We start from the raw sequence: 22,204 nt of genomic DNA on the forward strand, positions 1-22,204 counted from the left end.
TTGAATAACACTTTCATCCAGATGTTGCATCATACCCATGTTGCCACTAATGCTACGAATTGTTGGATATGTGGCATGATGCCAGCTCACCAGAAAAAAGGAGGAACTCCGTTTATACCTCTTCCTTTTTCTCATAATGGCTCTTGTAGAGCATGGTACACTTTGCTTTTTGCCACACGGAAACCTACAGTGGGACGATTACTCTTCAGACTTAATAGGGAATGTCATCAAGATAAAGATGGTTATCCACAAGCGAATGGGACAATTTGGGAATGGGAAGAGTATCGACCAGACAATGAATCGATTCCCTATATTTTCACGAACACTAGAGACACGGTGGGGAAAGACCGATTCGTGATTCAAGTGGCACAGGCTCAAGCGGACCTGTGCGTCCAGAGTGTGGGTTATATTCCTGTTGGTGTTAGTGACTGTATCACTATCTTGAACATTGACGGATTGAATAATAGTACCTTCTTAGCATCCCATAATACATATTTCGTATGTGGGAATAAAGGTTATTATCGTGTGCCAGCTGGTTGGTCTGGAGTATGTTATGTAGCATTCCTATTACCTCCTGTATTCTTGGCACCTGCATCTTATCATAAAGATCTGAAGTTGTTGAATAATGTGACTGTAAATAGGTAGAAACGTACTCTATTGATGATGTCGACCAAACTGATACTAGTTTGCAACAGTATATTGATTTTAACCTAGGATTATTTTTCTTTGTTGGAGCTGCCCTCAATAGTAGGAAAGTTCGAAGATTAACAAGAGTTGTAGAGGCTGTGACAAATCAAACCGCTGCTGCTCTTGGAAATCTTACGGAAGAATTACAAATTACTAGAATTGTTGCATTACAGAATCGTATGGTGTTAGATGTTATGTTAGCTGACCGAGGTGGAGCATGTAAAATTATCGGAAGTAGTTGTTGTGTGTTCATCCCTGACCACACGCCGTCAGTCTATAATGCTATCAACAGGTTGCATAAAATTGCAGCTGAAATCCATACAGCAAACGGCACTTGGACCTTTTCTGGATGGTTTTGGGCATTGATCACCACAGGGGGGTGGAAGGTTTTAACTGGTCTTTGCATTATCGTGGCAGTTCTGTTTTCTTGTTGCATTTGTGTCCAATGTGGTCCTTTACTCTGTTCCCCATGTGGGTCATTCTGTATTCCCGATAAGTGACATTGGCAATAGCTTTCTTATCAGAAACATTTAACTAAAGAAATAGAAGAAATGATGAAAATTGACATATATGATGATTATTCTAATAGACCGGATGTCTTCAGTAAATGCTGAAAGGGTCGTCTGTTGAAAATTGAAACAACGATGTGATTAAGCATTCACTAAAGACATGGATTCCCCTTTTATGACTGAGTTTTCTCCGTTATGTTGACTAAAGTCTGGACTCCATTTTGTATTGTCATGTCTCCACGTGCTCAGCACGAGAAGAGTCCTATCTTCGTGTTAGTTGCTCTTGCAATCTGCCTAGTAACAGTCTATAAATAACTCCTTTGTCCGTCTGGCGCATGCCCAGACTTGACCGCATCTGTTATCAGTTAGTCTTTGCTTGACCATGTTTTCGCGGGCTTAGAGATGTGTTAACTCCGCCCACATATTGATTCTGTATCGAAAATGTCCATAAAAGGTAATTCTCCTTGCCTCATGTTGTATCCACCCACTTATGAGCCCCTCTGTTGTGTATAAAAGGGGACCGTGTACGCCAGTTCTTTGTGCTACTCTATGCAATACTGAAGGGTGTTGTATGGATTGTAGGACCACCCTTAAGGGTTAAGAAACTTTGTTTTTGTACTTTGCAGTTTCCGTGCCAACTTCCTTGTAGATTCCATTACAGGAGAGCGAACCCTTGTGTCCTGCGGGCCTAGCTGGGGCCTGTACTCATCAGGGGGACTATATTTCCTAAAAATGAAAACGTGTATTTTAAAGGCATTTTTTTCAAACAAGGGTTTTCTTCAGGAACATTTAGTTTGTTTGCCCAAAATGGAAAGTGGTGATAGAAAAAACTGTGCATTTTCAGAAATTGATATGCTGATGAAGACAAAAAGGTTGCAATTCCAAAATACACTTAAAGTTGATACTTGAAAGATACGTCAAGCTGAATTGAGGAGACTTGGTTATGTCCTTTGTGCCACAAGGCATGTGAAGATTGGAATGTTACTTTATCAGTCAGGTGGGGGCATTTAATATTGATACATTTTTTCCTAGCATTTCTTCTGGTACTATCACCTGGAGTACTTGGGTGGCACTATGATAATCCTGCTTAGGGGGGGTCATAGTGTAATGTTTACATGTGCTGTCGATATTTTATAGTGATAAAATTTGCTAGTAGCTCAACAGGACTTTCCTTGAGCTGAAGTAGCTCTCAATACAGAAAAGGTTGGATAACCCTGGTGCAAATACTGGGACAGACCAACACATCTGACAATCTTACAGTTCATGCATCATATGAATATATATATATATATATATATATATATATATATATATATATTTTATCTACTGGCAGTCGCCAATAGATAGTTATAGTTAGGACCGTGTTTCCATAGGAAATCCGCAACATTCTATTTTGAATAACTTTGGCGTCGATTGACGAATCCTCGCGAAATTCTCAAAATAGTTGGGGCGCTCCGCTCCTTCCCTGAAAGTCTCGGGGGGATTCGTCAAGCGGGGGCTGAGAAAAAGGGGGGGGTCCCAAAACGCGTTTTCCCCATGCATTTTTCCATAGGACCTTTAGTCCGAGCTACAGCCCGAGCGGCTGAACAGAATTACTTGAAATTTGGCAGAGAGGTAGCCCTCAGGTCAGGGATGTGCCTTTTGAAGGTCTCGTGTAAATCTGTTCAGTATTTCCTGAGAAAATAGCATTTAAATCAATATATATATCTATAGGCGCGCTCCGAGCGCGTACCGTAAGCTTACCGTACGCGCACGCCGCCGTGCGCGATTCTGATTGGTTGTTAGATCTTAGTAAACATTCGAATCGGTCAAAACCAGGAAGTGTCGGCCGCCATTTTGTCTCTCGCAGTCTGAGTGGGTGAAAAACAAAGGTGGATAACGTGTAAAGGGGGCAGGCTGGACAGTTCCTGACCCCCTAGCCTTGGTCAGGGGGTCCCAGAAGGACCCCCAGGGGCAAAAATGTATTTTAAATTTCTTACGAAAAATCGCGGAGTGCGCGTAGCGTACGTGCACGGTAGAAACGGAAAAATTCCGCGAACTATGTAACGTGGGTGCTCGGTGCGCCCACAGCGCGCGCACGGTGCGCGAAGTGCACCGTGCGCGCACGATGAAAAACCTTAAAATAAATAAATACATACATACATAACTTAGCATTTAAAAAACCGTACAAATTCACTGAAAAAATCATAGGTTTCACACACGTTATAGTTCGGAATTAGCATTTAACAAACCTTGCAAATTCACTTAAAAAACCATAGGTCTCACACATGTTATAGTTAGCTGGGCATTTTACTCGTGAAAAACCAATGAAATTCCCCCGTTATAGTTAGTGCAGGCAACTATAACTCACGCGACCGCAATCCTCTGCTGATGACGTCAGATATTACATCACTGATGACATATGTGTTTTTCTGAAAAAAAAATATTTGTAATATATGTATAGCTAAAAATTAATGGAAGACGACATGGGTAAATAAGTGTCTAAATACAGTATTAGCATCAACAGAGGATTGCGGTTGCGTGAGTTATAGTTGCCTGCACTAACTATAACAGGGGAATTTCATTGGTTTTTTACGAGTGAAATGCCCAGCTAATTATAACATGTGTGAAACCTATGGTTTTTTAAGTGAATTTGCAAGGTTTCTTAAATGCTAATTCCTAACTATAACGTGTGTGAAACCTATGGTTTTTTCAGTATATATATATATATATATCACTGATATTCAATAGTGAGGTTCCAGGCGGCCTCCAGTGTGAATACTCCAGGCGGCCTCCAGTGTGAATACTCGATCAAAGGGAGGCCGTATGGCCCCTTAACTTTTGCCTTTGTCTTTCGCCCAGCTGGTGGTGAGAAAAGGCCCCCTCCCTGTCTGCATGTTGCTCCTGCACTTCGCTGCTGGGAATGGAAAGTATTAAACAAAAACAATTGGTTCTGTCGGGATATGTGCAATTGCTTAGGTTACTGTTTGTGAATACAGAGTACAATTACTTTTTATAAAACAAAGCAATGATTCACAAAAGAAATTAATTCACAAATGGAGAAAACACACACGAAATAAGAATCAATAGTGTATTCTAAATGAGTATCAAATACTAATGGCTGTCACAGTTACAAATTCAATTGTATCAAGAAACAATAAGTGACCGTGGTGAATAAAGTGACATGTAGTGATTAAGTGATATGAACAGTACACTATATAGAAGACAAATACATGTAGAGTAAAAAGGGGGGGGGGGGGAGGAAAGGGAAATTTGGAAAAAGTTTTGTCCTGTTTCTTTTTGCACACGTGCCGCAAGATCCAATAATAAATTAAATCGTGATCATGAGGGCTGTGCGGACATATATGGCATGTCAACGTTTCGACCCGAGAGTAGCGCAAATGTAAGGTGCATCAGAGCGAATCTTCTTCAGGACTATGGAGGGATGAGTGGACAGCCAATTGGGCAGACGTCTCAGTGATTGAAATCAGAATGCAGTAATTTAGTTGGAGGGATCAAAGACTCTGAGAAATGTGTCATGAATTGACAAAACAGGTCTCCACCAGCCGGTTGGAGCCTCATTTATATCTTCACCAGACCTCCACCAGCCAGTAGGGGTCTCGTAACAAGCCTATCGATTCAGGCTGCTTAGTAAAAAGAAATCGCGTCCGTCCAGCAGCAGTTCAGATCAATTACGGAATGGAAAGTAGACAATGTGCAGGGGCTGCTGAACGTGTCCCGGTGTCCGAAAATTACACCAGGACAAGTTCAGCATATTTCTGGGAAGCCCAACTTCTTGGAAGGGGGACGGTGTCCACCCTGTGAAAAGAGTGGGTGGACGCCGTGTACCTGCGTGTACCCCCGACTGGTGCCCTGTTTATCACTCTTCTTCAAGTCCATCACCTGAACACAAGGCCAATACATGACTAATGACACCACAGCCCAGCTACCCTTTCTATGGCGACGTAGACAGAAGACTAACAGCGAACACTGCTAAAGTTTTAATGATGTGCCAGTGAATCCACTCTCACCAGATTATCAGAAGCCAATCTGTCATGTAACTGACCCTTACCAAACTTACTATCCTTTTTTACAGGTGACCCAGTCATGTGAATGAATAGTCCACAGTCCTGCCAGTCTGCCGCTGGTAAGGCGAACAGGTGATTCGTGCCCTCTTCCAATAGTATTATCATAGGTGATTAGGATACCCATGCCATGTATGGCGTCTTCAGCCAGTTTAGGCGTTTTAGACAGCAGCACACTGCATTCTGGGAATGCCAACGATGATTCTTTTTTAGAACGAGCAACAAGTATCACAGCTGCCATGGGGCCAATAAGTAAATATGCGATTGGCTGCGCCCAAGTCTTACCAACCTTTCACAGGAAGATTGAAGAGAGGCTAGCACACATGATAACATAAAAATTGTATAATTAGGAACAGAAGTCTGACAAGTACAGCCTATGTAAACACAAGGATACACAAATGACAACTGTGCGCATTTCATTTCCATGCCTAGAACCTGGAAGCGATTTGCTTCTTTCTTGGCACATGAAATCTAAATACACTGAAGAGGTCAGAACCAGTTCCTGGACACTGGCTCTCAAAGGTTCCAGGCCTGTAGACATTGAGGAAGCTCAAAAAGACAAAGCAATATCCAAATTAGCTTACTTACCACTTGGGTGCATTAAGAAGCCCAAACCACTTGGCCTGAATAAATCTTAGCTGTCATTCTAATCCTTAATATTACAGGTTCTAACACCAGAGCTAGTCTTTAGAATACATCAAACAGCTATCCTTGAGTTACACCAGAGCTAGTCTTTAGAATACATCAAAAAGCTATCCTTGAGTTACACCAGAGATAGTCTTTAGAATACATCAACAGCTATCCTTGAGTTACACCAGGGCTAGTCTTTAGAATACATCAAAAAGCTATCCTTGAGTTACACCAGAGCTAGTCTTTAGAATACATCAAAAAGCTATCCTTGAGTTACACCAGAGATAGTCTTTAGAATACATCAAACAGCTATCCTTGAGTTACACCAGAGATAGTCTTTAGAATACATCAAACAGCTATCCTTGAGTTACACCAGGGCTAGTCTTTAGAATACATCAAACAGCTATCCTTGAGTTACACCAGGGCTAGTCTTTAGAATACATCAAAAAGCTATCCTTGAGTTACACCAGAGCTAGTCTTTAGAATACATCAAACAGCTATCCTTGAGTTACACCAGAGCTAGTCTTTAGAATACATCAAACAGCTATCCTTGAGTTACACCAGAGCTAGTCTTTAGAATACATCAACAGCTATCCTTGAGTTACACCAGAGCTAGTCTTTAGAATACATCAAACAGCTATCCTTGAGTTACACCAGAGCTAGTCTTTAGAATACATCAACAGCTATCCTTGAGTTACACCAGAGCTAGTCTTTAGAATACATCAACAGCTATCCTCGAGTTACACCAGAGATAGTCTTTAGTATACATCAAAAAGCTATCCTTGAGTTACACCAGAGCTAGTCTTTAGAATACATCAACAGCTATCCTTGAGTTACACCAGAGCTAGTCTTTAGAATACATCAAACAGCTATCCTTGAGTTACACCAGAGCTAGTCTTTAGAATACATCAAACAGCTATCCTTGAGTTACACCAGAGCTAGTCTTTAGAATACAAACAGCTATCCTTGAGTTACACCAGAGCTAGTCTTTAGAATACATCAAACAGCTATCCTTGAGTTACACCAGAGCTAGTCTTTAGAATACAAACAGCTATCCTTGAGTTACACCAGAGCTAGTCTTTAGAATACAAACAGCTATCCTTGAGTTACACCAGAGCTAGTCTTTAGAATACAAACAGCTATCCTTGAGTTACACCAGAGCTAGTCTTTAGAATACATCACACAGCTATCCTTGAGTTACACCAGAGCTAGTCTTTAGAATACATCACACAGCTATCCTTGAGTTACACCAGAGATAGTCTTTAGAATACAAACAGCTATCCTTGAGTTACACCAGAGCTAGTCTTTAGAATACATCAAACAGCTATCCTTGAGTTACACCAGAGATAGTCTTTAGAATACATCAAACAGCTATCCTAGAGTTAAATAATTGTAACATTAACGAGAACTGAAAAGCTACAAGAGAGTGCGGCTGCACAGGCCCCTGTAAACAAGGATCAGAGGAGTGAAGAGCTGATGCCCACAGAAACTCATCTGGGAAAAGTTGCAAAACCTGTATTTTCCACCCTATTCAAAAAAGGCAACGGCACGCAAATGTGTGTCTACATTTGCAAGCACATTAAGACACATCCTCCTTGCATACACCTGCCATCATTACCACACAAGGGAACAATGAGTCAATCTGGTGGCACCAGAAATGCAAGTCTATACACATGGGGTGCTGTGCGGCTGATAAGTAGAAATTAAAAGTGGACTCGTGTCCCACGGTGCCACTAGATCTAGCTGGGGGCATAAGTTTATTTGACAAATGATAAATGGCTATGAAAAAGAATGGAGAGAAAAAAAATAATCTAGATTATTCGAACTGCATCCTGAAACAGCAGAGAGTAGCCAAGAAGGTAGAGTTTGCGCTTGCAAAGTATTCAATCCCGAACTGATCAGTATCAGATCTGCACAACATTGTCATTCTTGAGACCCGCAAGGGCTAATTTTCAGAAGAAACAGGGTTTAAAAGTGATGCAACCGAACAGGGATTGTGGAAGGCTTAAAACAACAAGTCGGTGTGACAGGATAAAAGCAAATGTCAAATGGTGCAGATTGCTTTCACTAATTTCGTTCCCTCCACCAAATTAGGCCCAAAATAGATCTGAAGTGGTGATATGAAGTAGACCGATATAAAGATGATATTACTCTACTCAACAATGATGCCAATGACAAGGCTACAACATCAGGGGCTAAGAAAAGTAAATCTTTAAAAACCTTCACGGCTGTGGTGTATGTTACGCCCTTTGCATGTTAATATCTCATTCACAATAATGCTGGCTGTAAATATTTAGAATTTAGTGATTCCACGCATAAGGAAAGCCTGGTGCTTTCCACGGACAGCTCACAGCGACGTATAGAATCAAAGTAGGGGTGACAATCTTTCAAATCTGCCTTAGTAGGGTACTGCTAATTTCAGAGCGTGGTGGAGAACAATACGCAACTGTGCCTGTGTTTTGCATACATCATGCGTTAGTCAATGAAAGGTCAGATAAGGGCTACCAGGTTTTATTTGACTAGTTTGTACTGAAATAAACTGGTGTAAGTAAGTGACATGACATGAAGATACCTCCAGGCCAGGGAAGCGGATGCTTCAAAGCTTGCCTCTGATAGAGGGGTGAGGGTCATTTTACACAGTAAGTGCAGGCCTGATAGTTGTAGTCTTGCACATCTCACACCGTTCCTATAGTGCATAGGTTTACCTCAGTGTCATATGGCCTGTGCACCACTGCATTCTTTAAAATATCACTACAAGGTCAACTGATGTGTTTGATGGTTTCCACACACTGCGATGCGATCTTCAATTCCACCCATTACTTTTCTTGCCGGAGCCCATGATTTAGCACGGTTGTATTTAGCGTTCACGCATGTTTTACGACATCATTCTTGCCTACAGAGCAATGCTGAAACCTATGTAATATTCACAACCAAAACAGAAGGTCAGATCGGAATTCAAAATATATAGAATATTTCTACTCTATTTTGTCTGAATAATGCTTTATTATTCCATTAGTGAAGAAAAAAAATTCTTACCCGAGATGGGGCCAAGGGTCCCGCTCGCTTGAAGCAGTGGCTCACAAGAGCTGCGCCTTATACCTGTGAAGTTTACAGGTCAGCCATCCCAGTGCAAGTCCACCCAAAGCAAAAGAAAAGTCAAGACCTACAGCAGGTCGCACTCCTGAAGAGAGAACAGATGAAATGAGCAAGTCAGGACTACTGGGACCAGGTTTTTCCAGGACTTTAACATGGCTCATAAACGTCATATAATTTAAATAGCAGCTAGAGCCTCGAAAATTACAGTATTCCTTAGAGCACATAGGGCATTCATTGTTTGCCGAAACAATGCTACTTAGTACCAAACTGGAATGATCCAGAAGGGTTCTCCGACTGTACAGTAAGGACATTAAACTTTGTATTTATAACCCCAGGGCGGTAGATGATCAATAGCACTAGGGAATAATGACACAGAGAGAGAGAATGAATGAGATATACAAGTAGCACATGGACGAGAGGGTAAATGGAACAGGGGGTAAAAGAACCAGAGAGAGACAGCCAGAGAACACACTTGTTGACAACAAAAAGAAACAAGCATTTGCAATGCAATAGGTCTCGCATTTCTGATAGTTTGAGGTATTGGAGTTGCAAATAATAATGCAACGCCAATTGCTCACACTTTCAGTAATGCAAGATCTAGTGCATTGCAAACGCTTGAGCAGTGATCCAGGAACCAGCATTGTAGGTCTCAGTGCAGTTCTACAAGCTGCTCCTAGAGGTCCCTAGTGAGCAAGGCACCACATGTGTAGGTGCAGTACTGCAAGCTGCTCCTAGAGGTCCCTAGTGAGCAAGGCACCAGCATTGTATGTCTCCGTGCAGTACCGCAAGCTGCTTCTAGAGGTCCCTAGTGAGCAAGGCACCAGCACTGCATATCGACAAAGTTGGATTATTGGAATTATAAATGGCAATGTTTTTTACCTAGCCATGTTGCAGGGTGCAGTACCATATGTGGCCAAACGGGGACCTCTTTTGGTGACATATGGTACTGCACCCTGCAGAAGATATGGTAAATCCACCCTACCCATAATGCAGTGCATGCAGGACAGTCCTACGAGTGCATTCAAATAGCTATGTCAATATATACAATTAGTAGCTTTGATATGTGACAAAAGAATTATTACATTAATTTCGGATTAGGTTGTACTCTGTGTGGAGCTGATGCAGGGAACTTTTTTAGATGGTCTCATATAAATGTGAGATGTTCTAGTGAGTGAAGTAACCACTGCCAGCCTAGCTTAGTACCAAGTGTGTGTCCTGGCTGAAGCCTTTTAAGAAAGTAGTGCCCTCAGGCTGTAATTAAAACCTAGGGAGTAACAACACATGTAACAGGGGGTGTCCTCAGGGGACAAGAAGAGACAAGGCGGTACTAAGGAGGGACTACTAAGACTATTAACCAATGAAAATCCACCATTTACAAAGGACAGGGACAGGAGCCAATTAAAAAGATGGGCAGAGAGTGGGTGGAGCTTTTACAATAGGACTTCCACTTGCCAACACGTGTTTCGTCTATCGCTGCGATAACAGCAGACTTCCTGAGGGCTATAATGTAAATACAATTGTATTGTAGAGAGGAAACTCTCAGAGTACTGTAGTCCCATCACCAGGGTCCATTACCATAAGGGCACCTGATGTGTATTATAACCGGTCATACAGAGTGCGAACAGTGTAGTGTTATTTACAAGTTATGTAGGGAGAACAGAAAAAAAGGTACACAACTTAGTGAGTGCACATGTGAAAATTATACATATTTAGTATTGGGTGCCACACTCCAAAATGTGGGTGCAATTTCCTGTTAAGGTGTGAATATGTTAGTTTGTTGACAACTGTCTCTGTGCGTATAGGAGGTGAAGCTCACCTCGTTCTCAATGTATTTGGAAAATCCTGATCTTGATGTTATATCTCTCTTGTTCCTGCAGTCCAGATGGTCATTGAATAAGAAGCCTGCTCTATCCTGAATTAGTCAATGATGTTTCAACCTTTAAAAACACAAGGTAACTGGGATTTTCTTCCAAACAAAGTCAGAAGACACCGGTCATAGCTACCCTATATCACTCCACTTAAACTCTGATCATTCTGGGAAATGCCCATTCAGGCCTCTGGACATTTGTATTCAATCAAATTTGGTTGCATGAACCATGTGTTCTGATGTTTGAAACGGACTATCCACAGGTGCTGAAATTACTCTGCAGCAACTTGGGACAGAGGGCAACTAAGGTCGGTACTTGCTATACTGACCTCAGCAGCAGCATATCTAAGGGCACTTTTTGCATGAAGGGCAGTCTCAGCACAAAGAACAGTGGCAACAGTCAGGAGTGGAAAATAACACGCGAGAAACTATCACTAATGCATGGAAGAAACAAGAAAGCAAAAGACACACAACTGATGGACAGAATGCAGAACAAATCAAAACAGAACAAACAGTGTTCACTCTTTCTAAACAGCGCACCTTATTATTGTACACATTCCTGCCTGCTGTCTACAATCCAGGTATATCAACTGAAGAATGAAAGGAATATATATATAGCTACTCAACGTCCTTAAGATTCTTTTTCCTCTAGCCGGCTACAAGTAACATGCCACTGAATTCCCTGCATTTCCAAATGATCACTTTCTATCCTGCACAGCAGCCTGATTTGAGGCTTCAACAAATCAATTCAGGTTCCGGCAGGAGCACATTGTAGGTGGAGATAACGATAACGGTCTTGCACTTGATCAATACTCGTCCATCAAGCTGCATCCCCTGTTCTAAGCCTCACAAGGAAAAGAGGACCTACCTCCTACACGCCACTGACAACCTAAAGGGTTATGAAAGCCTCATTTACTTGGCCATACACGACACCCTTATCTTCTCCTCCCCACGCTTTACAGTTAGAGCCTCTTTCTGTCAATACCTAAGCTGTTAATGGGACTCTGCTGTGGCCCTTGCCTTAACTGTAGTCAGGAAGGCTGAATATATATACCTGACCTGACACCAGGATTGTGGCACCCCCAGCAGCTCAGAAGCTGTGCTAAGACTGATGCATCACCCCTTTACACAGTCACAATTCGTGTCTTCAACCGAAATTCAGGATGGTGCTGTATCCCTATTGCGGCCCGAGCTTAACCTCTCCCTGGCCTGAGAACAGCAACTCTTGCTTTCACCGCCTGGCAATTCAAAGGCTGCTGCTGCAATACCACGTGTGCACCTCCAGCAGATCACAGGCACCAGCATGAGCTCTTGCTAGGACTACTGCTCATGGACTGTCACTCTCCATTTCAACAGGGTCCCTTGATACATTAATTACTTTCTCTTGGCAATTCACCAGATGGTGCTGGCCACTGATCAGCTGTCATCCTCAGAGGGATACTAAGAAGCTAACACATTCATAACATGGAAAGGACTAAGCCCGTGGTCTCTGCTGACAGCCCAAAAGCTACAATATTACCCAAAAAGGTATGGTGGCTCTACTGCAGAAAGTCAAAAGACTAGGGGCCAGCTGTACGAAGCTTTTTTTGCGTTCGCTAATAGGACGATTTGCAGACCCACTAGAAATTCGCAATTTAAAAAGAAAATGTACATACATTTTGAATACAGATTACCAAATAAAATTCTATTTCTACATCGCTACATACATCCAGCCCTATGATGCCTTGACCTCACTTAGAAAACCAAATACGTTTGTAAAGGGGTCCTAGCCCTCAAAATTGTGGCATGCTTCATCATCGGACCTCTAGTCCCACAACAATGGTACATCTAGGTCTGGTTGACCCGTGAGCTGGGAGCTCTTGATATTGTAGGAATGGAAAGAGATAAAATTATCTAGGGTGCAACCATGCAAGATAATTTTAATGGCAGTCACCCTGATAAGGTAATCAACAATTTAGTACTAAAGTAGTACTGTAACTGGATGCTAAAGGGCAATAATGGCATCTGTTTCACTGGTTTGTTCTACAGGTTATGGCCATTGTTGTATTGCCCATGGGGGTCAGGCAGCCTTAGTCAGGATTAAGGCATCCATAAATCCAGTCTTTTCTATGATACAGGTCACAACCTATCTGATTTTTGGAGGCTAACCAAAGCCCAGACAATAATTAAAGCTGCCTTTAAATTATGTATTTATCTGTCACATTTGCTGCACTTCCAAGAAAGAGGTCATATGTCAGGCAATGTCTTCTGCTGCTGGGACTGGTGCTTAAACTTTGGTGCTTCACTTTGCAGTCAGAGAAAGAAAAGTAAAGTGAATTATGTGATAATCCTGATGGAGTACAAGCAGGGCCGGACTGGCCGTAGCGGGCACTGGGCATTTTCCCGGGTGGGCCGGTTTTGTTACGGAGGGCCAGTTTTACCGCAGTGCTGCAAAATCGACCCCCTGTAACAAAAACTGCAGCGGTGCTTCTTAGTAGCACCACCCCGCAACCTCCAATCACCACCACACCCCCCAGAACCCCCCACCACCTTGGGGCCGGTTGAGAAGATTTGCTAGGGCTGATTTCTGTTCCCAGTCCGGCCGTGGGTACAAGAAGTGTGAAAGAAAAGTTGAAGGATGTCATTATTTCCTAACACACAATGAAATGTAAATACCTGTAGATGAGTTGTACACACTCAACAGTTAGTAGAGAAATATGAAGCACTTTTTTTGTAATTCTGTGTGATGAAAATAAAGGTTTTAGTAGGATCAGAACAAATCAAGGCACTTTATATGGTGATTCGCAAATAAATATTAATTGAAACACTATTTCCACACATTATCATTTGTGTGCAATCTAGTTTTATCTAGAAAACTGCACGTCTGTGCAATTTTAGTGGCCAATTTATTGCAAAATTTGGAGATGTTTTTTTTTTTTTACCGCCGCATCACATTCATGAAAGCTAAGTGGGTCACAAAAGATTGTCGCTATAAAACGTGGCCCATGGTTCTAAAAAGTGTGTAAAGCACTGCCCTAAACAATATGTTAGGAAACCAATACTGACTCAGAGGTACGAATTATTATCAAGCATGCACACACTCATAAAACTTACACACATGGAAGGACACATTGATCATCCTTTGTAGGGGTAAAAATAGCCTCCATAAAGGTGCACTGTGGCACCAGTTCTGTAAGAACCGCTTCTTCACCTAGAATTCCACCGCCTTCCCTGCATCTTGTCAATTCCGGACATTATTTAGGGATAGCTTGTTCCCGACGAAGGCCACCTGGCCCACACAGGCAATACATAGATGGACAGAACATGTAGACTAAGCCACTGATGAAAAGGCCACTATATCCCTTTTATCCAGTTACAGCACTTCTATAGTACTAAAGTGCTGTTAACCTTATCAGGATGACTACCATTAAAATTATTTTGCACTCTGGGTGAGGGTCCAACGATGAAGCATACCACGAAAAATGTGTGGGTGAAGAGCCCTTTACAATCTTATTTGAATGCTTAAGCAGGGTCACTGTGCTAAGGTTACGTTACCTTTTTTGGAAGTACACTATCATGTCAGGGAGATTGTATGGTTCTCCAAAAAACACGTCATTCCCAATTTGGGTTGAGACTGGCCAAAAGCTACCATCCACTCCCAATATGCCTCCATGCTCGAGCAGACAAAAAGTGCCTAAACTATTAATGGTCAAGCTCCAGCAGACCTTACCAATCTTTTGTCATCTCCTTACACTCTGCAACCTGCCTCCTAGTGTACCCCCATCCTTAGCGTTCTACTGAGCGGTGGAGCGCCTTCTAAGCACTCCATTCATTCCCTAACTTGCACTCAGGCCTCATATTTTGTCTGACAGCGAGACAGATAGGGCGAGCCTTTAAAGGATCAAGCCAGACACTTAAGTCTGGCTCAGCCGGAGGTTCTTTTAGACCCTCAAGCCAATAGCGAGTTCATTTGTGAGTGCAACCATTCCAAAGCACACATCCCGTCTAATCCTTTTAGGAACTATGCTCCATTTATACTCTTATTGCTACCAGATGCCCCCTTTTTAAGCAACTAGGCATAACTTCTCCAACACATACTTGAGTAAGAGAGGATAGAAACACTGAAGTGGAAGAGGGATAGGGCAGAGAAAGAGGGATAATGATTAGGAAGAGAGAGGGAACATGAGATTCAGGTGACAATCTTGTGAAGAGCATAAGAGCACGAAAGGAGAGTAATTTGGCATGGAGAGCAGCAAGAAAAGAAACAGTAGAGAAACCATAAGAAGGGGCAAAATGCCATGAAAAAGTGGAAAGACAGATGGGATGGTGTGAAAGTGCACACGCGGGTCGGGCAGACAGTTATACGGCATGTGCCTGACTGGGACGCCTGCACTAAGAGCTACCAGGGACACCAGACTTTCACAGAATGTCCATATCTAACTATGGACCAGGTTGCCACTGATTCCCCCAGTACACCCCACCCAGAGACCTTCTAAGAGCCCTCTCACCCCCCTCCCAAGCACGGCAGGTTTTATGGTGGCTCTGCGGCCCCGTTTTAGCTGTTAAAGCTATAGCGTACAACTAGCATGCCAGCATCTACAGTGAGAGGCAGATCTGCTCATAGAACCTCGCCATGCCCTCTCCAAGCTTCTCACATGCTACTGTTGAGTTCTTAATGTTCTCCACACCTCAGCGTGACACTGAGCGGTGGTATGTTCTCTAACATTCACTTAATTCTGAAGTCATCGAACTGCAGGAGGATGAGAATAAATTTCTCCACAGACTTCTCGCTGTCCCCACTTGCACGCCCTCTCTCATGATACATGAGGAGGTTGGACAGGCTTACATTCCGGACTTCATTGCAATGGCCCCCTTATTGCAGTGGCTTAAAATCTGGTCAAGCCCCATTCCTACCCTAAATCAGTGTGTTTTGGAGGACTCTATGGTGCTTCAGGGGGCCTTGAATATACCATGGCTGGGTTATGTCCTGGAACAGCTAAAGAGTTTAGGGCGCCCTGAGCTGTTCACACACCATGTGCAGCTTTGCCATAGAGAGATGAGGGATGTTAAACGTATGTTCTTGGCTAGGAGATGGGGGCAAGGGAAGATAAGGTATTCACCAAGCCTACAATAAGACCATATAAAATACTGAGTGTGGGGCCATCAGGCCAGCACTATTGGTCTTATATTAATGCCCCTGTGATCATTTTTCAGAACAAGATGTTATACATTTTATTTTCTTCTGTGATTTTTACCGTAATTCGCAGAAATATATTCTCCCGCTGCTAAAGAATTGCAATTTTGCACAAGTGAGGCCCACCCTAATATACCTACAAATGCTGTCTTTGCCCTTGATCTGTTTAGGAGTTGCCAACTTCTTTACAGGAGCACTTAGACAGAGGAAGAAGCTGTTTAAGGATTAATGTGCCCCTTCTGTTTTATGCTGAGAGGAACTATATACGTTTTAATCATGGGTTATTCATAGATATTTGCATTTAATAGCTCTGCACATAACTACTTGCACTTTACATGCTTCTTTTACAACTCACAATTTGCATTCTTGATGCATTGTAATTTATGGCGAGAAAGCAAAAGACACACAATTGATGGACGGAATGCAGAACAAATCAAAACATTCACCCCCAGTCAAGAGATCTGGGTTAAATCCATCATTCTTTTGCTCACCATGCCACCCCAGTTTAGACCTGGCCATATGCAAATCAGTCTTGACCCTCTGCCTCGTGGGAACAGTCCAGCCCGAACTGCCAAGCCAGGTCCTTCCTGGACCAGAAACAAGCATCCTAGGACCGATTTCAGGGTTTCACCCCTCTTCAGCCAGGATAGTTTGATTCCAGTGGCACAGTGAGCCCAGGACCCACGTCTGGGCATACCTGGCGCACTTAGGGTGAGAAAGCAAAAGACACACTGGGGTGAATGTATGACATTGTTCTGCATTCTGTCCATCAACTGTTGTTTTTGCATTCTAATTTATGCCCTGTTCGATCATTTTTAACCAAAGGTCCTAGACTGTTTTATATATTCTTAATCTGGAATTTGTATAAGAAATGCTGGTTTGTTCTATTTAACTATCACACACGGATGGTGGTTTTAGTATTTACTGTTTTTATTGTGTGCTTTTTTGGTTTTTGTTGGCCAAATAAAGATTCTTTGACAGGGAGAAACCAAAAGGAGGAGCAAAATACCATGGACGAGTGGTGAGACAGACAGGATGGTGTGAAAGTGCATGCCTTGGTGGGGCAGACATTTATGTGGCATGTGCCTAACTGGGACTGCCTGCACTAAGAGCAACCAGGGACACCAGACTTTCACAGCATGTCCATATCTAACTATGGACCAGGTTGCCACTGCTTCCACCCCTCCCAGAGATCTTCTAAGACCCCTCTCACCCAGGCGCACAACACCCACTGGGCTCACAGGACTTCTGCCCCCTCTCCCCCTCCCCTCGTGTGTGTGTAAGCCCGGGCTGAGACAGCTTCGCGGGCTGGCGACCATCTAATTGCAGTCGCACCCGAGTACTTCACAGGTCTTTTAAATTTTTATTTATTTTAAGCAATTATACCCTTGGGTGTCTCGGCGCTGCGGACTGTATAGAAGACCAAACCAGGAGCCAGTGGCGATTGATTAAAAAGCCATGCCTTTACTAGTTTCCTGAAGGCAAGCAGAGTCTGGCAGGTTTTGATATGAAGGGGAGGGTGTTCCACAATTTTGCGGTGGCAACAGTGAATTTTTTGTCACCCCATGAAACCTTTTTAGTTCGAGGGACCTTCAAAAGGTTGGCTGCTGATGAACGCAAGGGTCTCTTGGGTGTGTAGGCGCATGAAGCCTTCTTCAAGAACTTCGGTCCAGTATTGTAGATGGCTTTGAATGCAATGCAGAGTGCCTTGAATTTAATTTGGCTTCTTATAGCTAGCCAATGGAGATTTCGAATTACCGTTGAGATTGGTTGATACTTAGGGGTACCTGTTAGTATTCTAGCAGCTGACGTTTGCACCATCTGTAGTCTATTGATAACCTTTTTCTGGGCATTTAGGAAGAGGCAGTTGCAGTAATCAATTTTTGACATTACTAGGGTGCTAATAAGGGTTCTTCCTGCACTGGATGGAAGGAACGGTAGAAGTTTTTTTTATCATCCTAAGGGTATAAAAATGTAAAGAGACAACTGCATTGGCATGGAATGTAAAAGACAGCTTGTCGTCGAACAGAACACCTAAATTTCTAACTTTCGAAACAAGGGGCGGTGGTGGTCCCAGATTGGCTGGCCACCAAGTAGGGGACCATACAGGAAAAAGTTTACCAAAAATCAATACCTCCGTTTTATCAGAGTTTAACTTTAGGCAGTTGTTGGCCATCCATGTGCTGATGGCCAACATTCCGTCTTGGAAGTTGGCTGCAATTGCTCCTCCGTCGTTATGGATTGCTAGCACCAATTGTGTGTCGTCGGCATAAGATGTAAGACCCATCCCGTGGGTTTTGATGACCCTGGCCAGGTCCGACATATAGATGTTAAACAAGGTCAGACTTAAGGATACTCCTTGTGGCACACCACACGGGAGGGTGACTGGGGAGGACTTAAAATTGCAGAGACTCACCAATTGTGTGCGATTAGCAAGAAAGGAGGCCAGTACGTCTTTAGCCCTATGTTTGATGCCAATGGCTGAGACACGGTCGATCAGTGTAGCATGATCGACCGTGTCAAAGGCTGCTGATAGATCTGGCAGCAATAGAACAGCAGCACCACCTTGGTCTAGTACTGTCCCGATTTCGTCTGATGCTTTAATAAGGGCAGTTTCTATACCATGGTCTTTCCTAATTGCGTATCGTCCAGTACATTATTGTCTTTATGTAATGAGCTAATTGCGAGTTCATCATTTTCTCGAAAATATTTGCTGGGAATGGAAGACTTGCAATAGGTCTGTAATTTTTAGTTTCTGCAGGATCAAGGTTCTGCTTCTCCAGCAGCGGCTTGATAATAGCGTTTTTCCATATAGGAGGGTAAGAGCCTGAAAGAAACATGGCATTACAAATATTCGTTAAGTTGGGGGCTATTAGGTCAGGGATCAATTTTAAGACTGTAGAAGGACAGGGGTCAATGGGGGAGCCTGATCTGATGCTGGAAATTAGGCCCATGATCTGTTTTGGTGAGACTTGACTAAATTTCGGGAAGGAAGGGGTACTTTTTTCATTGCCTGGGGCAGCCGTCGAGTAGTCAGCTTTAGGTTGGGCGGTAAAGTTCACATATATGTTGCTGACCTTGTCTTGGAAAAAATTGGCCAGTGCGTCGCAAAGATCTTGAGTGGGAGCTATAGGGGAGTTAGTCACAGACCCTGATAATTTTGTGACTACCTGAAACAGCTGCTTAAAGACCATTTACTTGTTAATGAGGCTTTTGTTGTGTTTTCACCCCTTCTTAGAGCCACTCTGCCTATGGCTGGAAGAATTACCCCCCCTGAAATTTGGCTCTAGTTGCCTGCCTGCTCTCACCCCCCGCCCAAGCACGTCAGTTTTTGAGTGGCTAGGCAGCTGGTGTTTATGCTTTTAGAGCTCTGGCATACCACTGGCACGATTCCTTCCATAAATATTCTGGCTTGCCTCCCTCTACAGCGATTGGCTGATCAGCTCATAGAACCTTATCATACCCTCTCCAAGCTTCTCACATGCCACTGTGGCGTTATTTATGTTCTCCACACCTCAGCTTGACACTTAATCCTGCCACCCCCTGTCTGGCCAGGGGCCACTGCCTACCCCTGAAGTTTCCCCATCCCTCGAACCATCACGGAGAGGTTGACCTGGCCACACTCACCTGGCCATGTATGTAGCCTGTCCTATCTGCCCCCAGACTGCTCAGCGCCCACTGCTTAGCCCCAGGAGTCTCCCATCCCTCAGACCATCACGGAGGACAGACCTGCCCGGTCACACTCACCTGGCCACGTATGTAGCCTGCCCTGGCTGCCCACATACTGATGCCTGGTAAATCTCAGCCTGCCACTGAGGAGTCACCGGTGCCAGGCACTACCTGCTCATGCCCTAGTCTACTCCCTGGTCAGTGCACGCCGCCTGACCTACCCCACCACCCCGAGCTTGACTCCAAGAGGCCTCCGTGCACCTGGCCATCCCTCTGCACCCTCCGGCAGCTGACCAGCCGCTGCACACATCCCCGGCCTGACTCTAGGAGGCCGCCATGCGCCTGACACTCACCCGGCCTCCTTGCCTGTGCCCCTCCTGGCTGCCAGAGTGCCCACCGGCCCGCTAGTAGCACGGACCGCCCGCGAACTCAGCCCAAACTCAGCGGCCCCTTACTGACTTGAAAGGTTGACATTTGTCTGGGGTTCTCCTACTTCCGGGTCGCATGACAGCCAATCCCGTGACCAAACATATCCCGCGAGGGGGAGGGTACGTATTGTGCAAGGTGAAATGGAATTGGAGCCTTTGCGGCAACTCAGCCAATCACATTGCGCTACACAGAGTTACGGCGTGCCGATTGGCTGGCGATTGAATGGGTATTCTGCACGTGCCTCTCCGGTGTATAAACACTGTGGCGGCGGCTGGCGAGTCGGTGATGGCCTACGGTACAGCGGGTCTCGACCGGGCAGTAACCGTGGCCGCTGGGTTGCAGGCGCTCTCCGGACGCGCAGGCCTTGTGGCTGCCGTCGCCCCCGGCTCTGGGTGGGAGGAGTGAGGGGACGGGTCGTAGTGCTTAGACCCTGGTTGGGGCTGGCCGGAGGCTGGCTCATCCCTTTCCCGCGGTTCTGGGTCTCCGGTCGGGTCCGTGATCAGCACGCGGGGCGCCTCCACAGGGGCGGCAGCGACCCATAGCACGTGACAGGTTTAGTAGTTCATGTTGTGGGTGTTCGATGCGTTGTGTACCAGGCAGGGCCGGGCTTTGGGGAGCTGTGCCCAGGACGCTGTGTGCATTAAGGTTATGCCGACAGCGGCGCCCCTCTCATATTGTTCCAGCCTTTCCTTTGCCTGTCCGTTTCTGTCTGTTTTGCAAGTTTAAACTCTCTTTTTAACACTCTCTTCCTTGGATTCTTCATCCTCTGACCCTTGCAGGCACACTTTAACAAAACCATCATTAGGCTATGGTGATTTAGGTGAGCTGGGGGAGGTCTAGGGATGTTTGTGTTCAAGAGCTAGTCCCTGCTCTTCCAGGTACTGACCAGTGAACATAAAAGGGTCATCCCTGTCACCTCATTTAATTCACTACCATCAGCAAGGGCGCCAAATTTCTGTCCTCCCACACTCGTGGCACTACCAGGTGCATGTCAGCTCAGTTCCCTGGGGGCTTTTCACGCTCTGCTTAAATGTGGGCTAGCGAAGAAGTTTATAAGGAGCCGTGCTAGAGTCTGGCTTGGCACCCACAGCAAAATCATGAGCCAAGCCAGCAAGAGTCCTCTCCGCTTTGCAACAGTTCAGTACTGTTAGATTTGGGGGTCTCTGGTTGGCAGTGGTAGGTACCTTTGACAAATAGGGACCCTTGCGTCTAGTCAGGGTAAGGGGGTACACTCCTAAAATAACCCCTGCTCACCCCCTTGGTAGCTTGGCACAAGCAGACAGGCTTATCTCAGAGGCAGTGTGTAAAGCATTTGTGAACACATACAGTAATCAAGTGACAACACTACAGATAGACACCACACAAGTTTTATTTAAAAAAAAAAGTATTCTTTATATAGACTTATCACAAGACCACAAACGACAAACAAATCCACAATACTGTACTTAAAATGGTAGAATTAGCTTAGTTCTCTTAAGATGGTAAATGCGACACTCCGCGTTCAATGTACCTTAAGATGAGTAACTCAAGCAGGGCACAAGTCCTAGAAAAAGAAGTGGGGGGGACGCTCCAAGTTAGGTGCTGTCACCGAAAGTGACGTCACAACAGGAAGTGACATCACAAAATGTGGTCCCCTCTAATTAACAAAGGTTACAAGGCGATGGGGGCAGGTTCAAAGGGCAAAGCAGAATGGTTTACGTTGGAATTCGTCGCCGTATTGACACTCAAAGGAGCAGAGAAATTAAAGCCGCGCTTGTTCGGTGCGTATTTATTGCCCACAGTAAATTTGCCGGTCTCCATCTGAAATGCATGAATACATACTGACCTTTTCTAATATATGGCCACGAGCACCCGTCTGTCATACTGAACGGCTCCATCAACGTGAAACAACTTAAAGAGCTCTGTTCGCCCTCTCTCGACAATAGGAGGTGAGGTTTGGTGAGTGCTGAGCGCGCGCGCAAGTGCAGACTCGGGTACCGGCTCCATCTTTTGGGCAGGGGGGACGACGTCCACCCAGTAAAAACACGGTAAAATAAGTGGGGGGACGCCGTTCACCCGCGTGGTACCCCGACTCGAGCCC

At 44.4% G+C, this 22,204-nt stretch overlaps 1 protein-coding gene across 5 annotated transcripts in view; it reads right to left on the bottom strand.

Moving 5' to 3' along the window:
- Window positions 1-20,231, bottom strand: part of TBC1D5 (TBC1 domain family member 5) — a 2,224,639-nt gene extending 2,204,408 nt beyond the window's left edge. For 3 of the 5 annotated variants that reach the window (XM_085630445.1, XM_085630447.1, XM_085630444.1), the window contains exons 1-2: window positions 20,049-20,231; window positions 8,927-9,071 (exon numbers count right to left, since the gene is read on the bottom strand). The gene's annotated coding sequence lies outside the window, so the exon portion shown is untranslated. Of the gene's footprint in view, window positions 1-8,926; window positions 9,072-20,048 lie in introns of those variants that run through there. The other 2 variants (XM_085630446.1, XM_085630448.1) reach the window with 2 other exon arrangements.
- Window positions 20,232-22,204: the final 1,973 nt, after the last annotated feature.

This window comes from Triturus cristatus, chromosome 10 (assembly GCF_964204655.1).
Source record: "Triturus cristatus chromosome 10, aTriCri1.1, whole genome shotgun sequence".
Classification (NCBI taxonomy): Eukaryota; Metazoa; Chordata; class Amphibia; order Caudata; family Salamandridae; genus Triturus; species Triturus cristatus.